At 39.3% G+C, this 9,935-nt stretch overlaps 1 pseudogene; it reads left to right on the top strand.

Annotated features, from left to right (window-relative positions):
* The first annotated feature begins 8,031 nt into the window (after window positions 1–8,031).
* LOC121150834 lies at window positions 8,032–8,668 on the top strand (annotated as a pseudogene).
* The last annotated feature ends 1,267 nt before the right edge of the window (window positions 8,669–9,935 follow it).

The following is a 9,935-nucleotide window of genomic DNA, read 5'->3' as shown; positions in this document are numbered from 1 at the left end:
CTCCCCCACTGCTCTTCTTTTTCATAGACTATTTGTGAGGCACTTTAGCTAATTAACTTTTTATGTTTCAGGCAGAGCAACAGGAAGAGATTCCTTCCATCTGTTGGTTTATTCCCCAAAATGCCCACAACAACTGGGACTGGGTTTGGCTGAAGCCAGGAATCAAGGGTTTCAGCCTGGTCTCCCACATTGATAGTAAGAGATCCTGTAGCATGCCATGCTGCTGTAGTTCACTGAACAAGAAATGAGTTCACACAATGTGGAGGAATCCAACATGGGGGGAGGGCATGTGGAATTCAGATCATCATTTGCTGAATGCCACTGGGGTATCAGTCACTGCTACATTGCACCATTGTGTCCGTTGCTTTCCTGTGCCTGTCAGTTTCCAGGTAACCCTCTGCTGTTGTTGTGTTCTCTATTTCTTGTAATGTGCTCTCTCTTCTTCACATTTGCTAATATTTCTCTGTTTAAATGTGTCCTTACCCTATTCCGCCATCTTACATACTGGGCCTGTGTATCCTCTGCTGCCTTCCCAGGCATGTGAGCAAGAAGCTGAATCTGAAGCAGAGTAGCTGCAACTCAAACCAGCTTTCAGATGTTCTGGTGTCACAAATGATAGTTTAAACTGCTATGCCAATATGCCAATATGCCAGCTTTGAAATCTTTAATCTTTTAGTGACACCAGCATAGTTATTCATTATTCTTCTAGTGACACCGCTATGGTTATTCATTATATCTATTATGTTACACACAAGCTTTCTCAGTAATGCCAACAGAACTAGCACTATAATTCATGAAAACAGCTTGTTTGTAGTTTGTCTACTCCCCACACTGATCAACTGAAGTCATTTTGCAGCACTTTCATTCAATTACTTCTGTATTATGTCACCAGTACACATATTTAGATTTTTAGGATATACATTTTAATAATGTATAATTATTTGATAATTTTACATCTTTACATGTTTTCAAATTTCAATTGACCAAGAAAATATGTTCAAAAGGGCCAAACTCCTCTTTCCTTCATACTTTTGTTTCTCCATTCCCACCTGTACTCGTTACCTTTATTCCCCCTGCCCCCAAAACCAATACTTGCATTTGAGCATATAATTTTGGTCTAGGGACACTTCCAGCATGGCAAAGAAATTCTAATGATGTATTCACCTTGAAAATAAGAGTAAGCCAGTGTCATCCATGGCAAACCAGGTATATGTGTCATTTTGTGTTTGAAACATTTTTAAGTTTTATGTTTTCATTATGAAAAATGTAGACTGTGTAAGTAGTCTAGGATTCTGATGAAATGATGCATTCATAAAGTCCACCCAAACTCTTCGCTATTCTTACAGCACTATATATACTTCACTGTAAGCATTATTGCACTGTACTTAGCCCTTTGAATCATTCTTTTATTATGTGGATTTCTTGAAATCTTAGACCATATAGTTTTCATTTTTCCATTACTAGTGCTTGGCCATGTCTTTAGTACAAGTAAAGATTTATTTATGAAAGAGTTATTATTTTGAAATAGCAGAGCAAACAAGGTGTTATTAACTTATGGAAAACCTTGACAGTTACAGTAAAGGTTTTTGATCTAGAGAGCAATGGGGATCCACTGGAATTTTTCCCTTTTATATATTTATATGTATGCTTTGTCAGATTGAAAAAACAAATTACACCTAAGGTAGTATTTATTTGTATACTAACAATTTTTTATTGGTCTTATTTCCATTTCCTCCACCAACTGTTTTTATTTTATTAATTATACTTTAAGATTTTGCTCTACACATATTATGCATGTTAACACTGCATCTATAAAAAAGCCTAAGTCAAATTACTATATATTTAATATGAATTGTCTATACATGCACTCCAACATTTCTCAGACACAGGAATTCGGAAGAATTGAGATTAGGAGATCTGCCACCTGAATGGTATTGTGTGCATGGCAGAGAGAAACATGTCTTGTATTTCATTCAGTGCTAGGGGTAAGATGGCTTGCACACAGGTGGGGCCATCTCACCAGCTCTGGCCAAATGAAAAGTAAGTGCAAAAGCATTGTGCAACTTCTGAATTAAGGGGAATGTACATGCTATTTCTGATTTCGTTTTTCCTTTCCACTGAAAAAGAGGCAGTATCATCCATTGTGCCTCCATGATATAACCATGAGAACTTCTGTCTGTCCACTGGCATCCCTGAAGGAATTCATGAAGGGTCCCCTGCTGACATACTTGGGCTATGGAGCAAGAGTAAGAATACTTTTTTATTTTATTATGCCATTGAAGTTTTATGGTTATTTGCTATTGAGCAGCAATGCTGTTTACCTAGTTTATGAAGATGTGAAATAAATTAATGAAGAATGAAAATATTTTAAGAGTTAGAAGTCAATATGATAATATCATGCCATTTAAATAGCCCTAGCGGCTGGTGTGATGGCTCAGTTGGCTAATCCTCAGTCTACAAGTACCAACATCCCATAAGGGCACCGGCTCATGTCCCATTCAGTGCTCCAATTCCCTTCCTGCTCCATACTTCTGGCCTGGAAAAGAAGCAAAGGATGGCCTAAGTCACTGGGACTCTGCACCCATATGGGAGACCTGGAAGCAGTTTCTGACTGGCTCAGCTTCCGCTTTTGTGGCCATTTGGTAGAGTAAACCAGTGGATGGAAATCTTTGTCTCTCCTTTCTGCCAAGTTTGCTTTCCCAATAAAAATAAGAATTTAAAACAAAAAATATCTCTGAATTGTTTATTTTGCTAAAGGGAGTTGGCGAGGGGGACAGGTAGGAGTATGCAGTGGCAGGTGAGGCTGTTGTGATGATCCAGGCAACCTCGGTTTGTGTGTTGATTTATCACCAGCAATGCGGTCAACACTTTCAGGCCCTGGGACTCTTAAGGTAAATACAGGGATCACAAGCCATGTCCTAGGGTGCCTAAGACCAGAAAGATGGACAATTAAAAAAGTAAATCATTGATCATTTCAGATCTTTGGAAAGTGTTAAAAAGGAATGAAAGGAGGTTCTGTGAAAGCAAATAACGGTGAGGATGCAGCGACCTGGGAGTCATATTTAAGTAAAGTAGGCAGGAAGACTTCCCAAGGAGGTAATCTGTACACTGAAACTCTCAGAGTGAAAAGCGAATCAGTAATTCAATGAGTAATTAAAGTATGGAAGGGCTCACTTGGAGTCCTGAGCAGAGAGACTGGCTGGTGTGGACTTGGCAAACAGGAGAGCAGCAGAGGCTGGCTTTTGCAAATCAGTTAAGAAGTTGACATAGTTTTGTACCACGTGAAGCTGGCATGTGATAGGAGTTAAATGATGTTTTAAGGAAAAAGTTTGGCTTTTTTTTTTTTTTGTGAGGACCCCACTGGAGGATTCTGTTGAGATGGTCTCTGGGTGACAATGAAGGGCAAAGGGGTAGCACTAGTGACTATGCAAAACAGGTGGATTTGAAATACACTGGCAGGAGAACCATCAGAAGTTTCTCATAAATTGGATATGAAGACTGAAAAGGGAAAAGAAAAAAAATCAAGGCTAATTCTCAGCTTTTAGTCATGAGGCAGCTTGCAGGCAAGGATTGATATACAGAACAGAAAGAACAGGTTTTCAAGGAAAATCAAAAGTTTCACTTTGGGTGGGTGAACTTTGAGAAGCCTTTCAGACAATGTCAACTGGACAGTCAACTATCAGAGTTTAAATCAAAGACATTTAGAGAGAGATCTGGGAGAATGGATGACATGGTCTACAGAGTGAAGGTGGAGAAAGAATGAAAAAAAGAACCACATTTGAGTTACAGTAGCTCCCATAACATGAAAAGGGATATTTCAGAAGATATCCAAATCCACGTGTTAAGTGCTCATTTGTGATTAACTTTAACAAAATCCTAGAACTGGCAAAGGAGTGAGCAAGAATGTGAGAAATAAATATATCTTGAAAATGTCAATTGATGGGAAGATAATGCTAAGCATTCAAAAGCTTTTATTTTTTTTAATTAGACTAACCAAAATATGTTTTATACTTTATAGCTAGTTAGTGTGAAGAAGGAAGGTTGGCAGCATTGCTTTTTGGATGTTTAAGTTTGAAATTTGTAATATTGCAGAATCCACTTCATCCCCCCCACACATGGCAAAGATGGAGAGAAAAAACTTGTACGTGTCTTGATATACCTTAAATATTGATGTATGTTTGATACAGGAACCCAATGATGCAAAATTTATAAAACAAGCAATACATTCTATTATTATACTTTGATGTCTACCAATCTACTCAAAATAAAGTGTTTTAGAAAAAGACAGGTTTTCCAATTGCAGAATCAGGCTTGCAATTTTATTGACATAGGCTTACAGATCTCCAGGGGGAGATATAGAAAAATAAAAATTTACCGAAGTAAAGCAATGTGCATTCCACATTAATATGGCAACAAATCGATAATAGTATTACAATAAAATCTGGTGTAATCACATTTTACTTCTTGGTGCTGAGGTATTAATCTGTCTCCTGGCGGGGGAGGGGATAGATCACAAGACATAATGGAATGCAGAATATTTTGCTTGTTACAGTCAAGGCATTGGGACTAGTAATTAAGTGCATGTTGCTGTTTTCAACCTGTTAAACAGCTTTGATGGTCACATATTAAAGCTCCCTGACTCGATATGACGTTAGTAATGTTATGCATCTAATGTTTTTTTTCTTTATTCCTTCTCATTAAAGGGTTTACAGCACCAGGTAGGACTTCAGACAGAAATAACTAAGCAAACAGAAACTGCCCAAGGGCCAGGCTAAGGTGTCACTGCTGAGTTTGGAGTACATCGTCTTGCTACCTGAGTTGAGGCATGGCAGAGATGTGAACATGGCTACTTTTCTACTCCTGATCTTTTTGTGATCAAGAAAAATATCCATTAATTCAGATAGAAATACATGACAGACAACTGGTTTAATACTCAGGTCTAGCTAAGGTTTCATTTTAGCACCTTTCAATCACCCAGGACAAGTGCAGATGCTCTTGTTTTATTATCCTTGATACTGCCCACAACATGAATTGCCCATTGCCTCTTAAACAATGTTGGTAAGGGCTGGAGTGGTGGCTCAACAGGATAATCCTCTACCTTCAAGTATCAGCATATCACATGGGTATTAATTGGTGTCCTGGCTGCTCCATTTTGCATTCAACTCCTGGCTTACAAACTGGGAAAGCAGTAGAGGATGACACAAGTCCTTAGGACCCTGTACCCATGTGGGAGACTTGGATAAAGCTCCTGACTCCTGGCTTCAGATTGGCTCAGCTCTGGCTGTTAGGGCAATTTGAGGAGTGAATCAGTGCATGAAAGATTTTTCTGTTTTTCCTTCTCTCTGTACATCTGCCTTTCCAGTAAAAACAAACCTTAAAGGTAAATTGGCAGAAATAACAGTTTTCATTATGCAAAGTTATTGTGAACAATACTCTTCCTGAAATATCTCTGGAAGATATTGACTATAATGTCACTGCATATTTATTTTCCTGATGGCTATACTATGGCCCCATCTTAATAAAGATATTTAAAAATAAGGTTGCATATCCTGGGAGATAATTTATCACATTGCAATGAGCACAAATACTGTTACAAGGAGAACAAGCAAAGTATTTTTGAAATGTGTGTGTCAGCTGAGAACTGGAGCTTCAGAAGCATACACTGATGAGCATTCAAGAAATACTCTGTTCTATAAACTGTTTTGTGGTTCCAGGAAAAAGTAGCAAATATCTGGAATATTTGTACCATCTGGAGAGAATCCAGATCACCAAATGAACAGCAATATCTTGTTTCTGGAAAAATATCAGATGAGACCCATGTGAGCAGCTAGTACAACATCCCCCATAAGCCTTCTGTAAACGACTTCTGTAATCTTTCCTGAACCTCCTGTGCCAGTATTTATTAGTATTCCTTCACTCTCAGCATTCGGTGCTTTGGTGATAGACAAAGTATCTTACGGAAGCCAGCCCACATGAGTGTGCAGCAAGCTGATGCTTCAGGTCGTAGAAGCCAAAGCTCTTTTGAAATGCCCATGGGAAAATACCCAAGAGTGACAGGCTAGAGTTGCTAGTCCAAGGACAGACTGGGTGAAACAAGGGCAATGGTGAGCCTTTCTGTCCACTTCAATCTATGAGCTGCACAGCCCTTCAGAGGGAAAGGTGGCATTCTCAAAATTACAAAGCACTTGTAACCCAAAGTAGGAAACTCAAATCATTTACGTCTGAATATTTTAGATGCTTACCATATATAAGATTCCTGCAAACATACTGGGTAACTAACTGCAGAGGGTTCCTGTGGGGAAGAACAGTGTTTATTTATCTATTCAACACATTTGTTAACTACTGGACATCTGCTAGGGACCACATTGGCCCTTCAGTTGTGCTTCTACATGTTGTGGTTTCCAAATTTGGAGAAAGAAACTTCAACTTCACCAGTGCTTAACAGCCTTCACATCAGTTGTAAAGTGCACCACACTACACTCCATTCCCCCAGGAGAGTTTCAGAAATTCTCAGCATGTGAATAAGCAAACCTGGTTCTTCATTTAGTAGGAAAAATTGAGTAGCTTGTCTGAAGATGTAAAGTTAAGCTCCCTTTTATGTTTAAAATTACTTAAATTTAATGTAGGGTGCTCTCGGTGACCTGCCATTGTCTGTATGCCTTTGAACTCAACAGTCCCAACTCTACATGAGCTATTTCTATGTTAAATTTAATATTTAAAATGCTTTGATATGACACTCCTTGAATAAAAACTCTTTGTAAATATATTAAGGTAATAGACTTTGTGCATTAGCAAAACATGAGTTGGCTACTAACTTGTGTATTGTATCGCACACACTAAATTCTGTTATGCAAAGTACTTGCTTTCTTTCAAATACAGTAATGTGGGCCCATCAGAGCAGCCTAGTGGCTAAAGTCTTTGCCTTGTACCACATGGGCACCAGTTCTAATCCCAGTGGCCTTGTTTCCCATCCAGTTCCTTGCTTGTAGCCAGGAAAAGCAATGGAGGATGGTCCAAAGTCTCGGGACCCTGCACCCACACGGGAGACCTGGAAATAAGCTCCTGGCTTCAGATAGGCTTAGCTCCAGCTGTTATGGCCACTTGGGGAATGAACCAGCAGTTGGAAGATCTGTTTTCCTTCTCTGTAAATCTGACTTTTCAATGAAAATAAATCTTAAAAAAAAACAAAGAGCTAAAAATGAGAGTAAAACTCAAAATAAGCAAGACTGTATTTCTAACCATAACTAGGGATTTTTAAAATGTCTGGCAAAGGAAAAAAAAAGGAATAGATGAAGTAAACATGAACGAATTTTGCTGTGGAGTCTGGTGAATTGCGGAACTGTCTGGGGATTAAACATACTTCTGTGTACCTCTGAATTCTTGTAATTAAAGCAATAGGTTAAAAACAAAGCATTCATAAAAGCCAACCCCTGCGGTTACTCACAACTGCATGCCTCCCCAAAGAGCAGAGAGATTATTTTGCTAAAGTTCTAGTATGAGAAATCCAAGATTAGACCTTTTCACACTTCAACCAAGTGTGCTTTTCAGTTAATGAGGACCTTTCCCACCGAGGCTTCTCCACCTTTCTTTGGTATCATTTGGGTCTGTATTGTATCACATTACTCCTCAGTGCTCTTGGGAGGAGAAGTAGAGAACTATCCAACCTATTTACATTGCTTTTTATTTCTAGTAGCTGACGTAATATGTCAAAGTCAACTCTGCCTTTTTAAATTGTTAGCTATAGGTTAGGCATTTTTGATAAGAATCATTTTATCAGTTTGGCACATGACTTTGTTTTTTTATTCCCATCATAGGGAAGTTTAGGATTGGGGCAGGAGGAGAGGGAGTGCCTGATGTGGTGGCTTGGGCCCCTCATTCTTGCGCTCCCTGTCAGCTGCGCCAGGCCTTGCTGTGAGGAGAGAGAGGAGGGTGTGGCACGGTTCGGGGGTTGAGCACGAGAAGGTTGACAAGGCACTGTTTCCAGGGCCCCAGCAGGGCAGCGGCTGGATGGCAGTGGCAGGTAGCAGCTGAGCCTACGGGTTCAATGTGGTGCTGCTGGCGGAAGCCTGCATGGGAAAGACGTCGCTGGTGCTGCGCTACTGAGAGAACAAGTTCAAGAACAAGCATATCACCACTATGCAGGCATCTTTTTAAAATAAGTTAACTATTGGTGGGAAAAGAGTAAATCTTGCCATATGGGATACAGCAAGTCAAGAGAGCCCATGCATTGGGACCAATTTACTACAGAGATTCAAAGGAGCTATTTTAGTTTATGATATTAGGGATGAAGATTCTTTTCAGAAGGTAAAAAAGAAAAAAACCGGATCAAAGAATTACGGAAAATGTTGGGAAACGAAATCTGTTTATATATAGTTGGCAATAAAATAGACTTGGAAAAGGAGAGACACGTTTCCATTGAAGAAGCAGAATCACACACACAATCTGTGGGAGTGAAACATTATCATACTTCAGCCAAACAGAACAAAGGAATTGAGGAACTCTGTTTGACCTTTGTAAAAGGATGATAGACACAGCACAGGTGGATGATGGGAGGGCAAAAGACAATGGTTCCAGCCAACCAGGAGCTGCACGACGAGGTGTGCATATTATTGATGATGAGCCTCAAGCTCAGAGCAGTGCAAGAGGGTGCTGTTCTTGGGCATGTTAGTGGCAGCTTATGCTTCTAATGGCAGAATTTTCAGATCCTTTGAGAGAAAGTTGTATTTGAACACTGGAAAAGTTCTGCTTCATTTTTATAAGGACTGTCCTTCCCAGTTTCTGTGGAAGAAAACACTTAATTGTATGCAATTATAGTGAATACTGGAACTATGTATTATAAAATTATACATATAATTTGTAAGTTAGTCCCTCTTATTTTTCCCCTAAGCATATGAATGAACTTAAATTTGTTAAATTTAATAGAATCAGGTGCTGCTCATAAAGGAAACAGATTTTATGTATTTTTCCATATCTGTCATGCTTCAAAACTAGTAAATGTTATATCTAAGATAAAAGTTTAAGTTTGCTAGATTGCTGACTTCAGGGATAGCCATTAGGGATCTGTTTATTCCATAGTCATTTCCACACATGATCCTTACTATTCTCAAATCCAATCTGCACTTACTGTAATACGTGACTCCCAAATAATGTTTAATGTTTCTCCTCAGAGTTAGTCTTTTTTTTGCAAAGTTATATGCCATAACTTCTTATTAAATTTATAGATATATATATAGGAAAGTATATACTTTCCTTTTTTTTTTTTAAAGATTTATTTTTATTATTTTTTTATTGGAAAGGCGGATATACAGAGAGGAGAGACAGAGAGGAAGATCTTCCGTCCGATGATTCACTCCCCAAGTGAGCCGCAACGGGCCGATACTATGCCGATCCGAAGCCAGGAGCCTCTTCCGGGTCTCCCACGCGGGTGCAGGGTCCCAAAGCTCTGGGCCGTCCTCGACTGCTTTCCCAGGCCACAGGCAGGGAGCTGGAAGGGAAGCGGGGCTGCCGGGATTAGAACCGGCACCCATATGGGATCCCGGGCGTGCAAGGCGAGGACTTAACCACTTGCGCCACCGCGCCGGGCCCTATACTTTCCTTTTAATCATTTCTTTCACTTCAGTTGTTTGCTTAAAATTCTTAAGTATGGGTAATGACTGGCTTAGATATGTCAATAGCCTATTCTTTATTACAGAAAGCTTTCTTGGATAGCAAAGATATATAAAACTTGTGACTACTTGTGCTATTTTCTGTTTTGCACTAAGTGTGGTCTTCAAATCTCTTCTTAACTCAATTTACTTTTATAAAAAGTATGTATGTGTTAGGTGTTTCTCTCACATCAATGAAAAGCTTGAAAAGTCGCAGTTACAAGCCTGGTAGCTCATGGCAGATGAGGTGTCAATTAAATTTATGTTTCTCTGCAAGATACTATCCCAGTG

This window comes from Ochotona curzoniae, unplaced genomic scaffold (genome assembly GCF_017591425.1).
Source record: "Ochotona curzoniae isolate NIBS_2020 unplaced genomic scaffold, NIBS_Ocur_1.0 contig_2210, whole genome shotgun sequence".
Classification (NCBI taxonomy): Eukaryota; Metazoa; Chordata; class Mammalia; order Lagomorpha; family Ochotonidae; genus Ochotona; species Ochotona curzoniae.
This window is presented reverse-complemented; position numbering and strand designations above follow the sequence as displayed.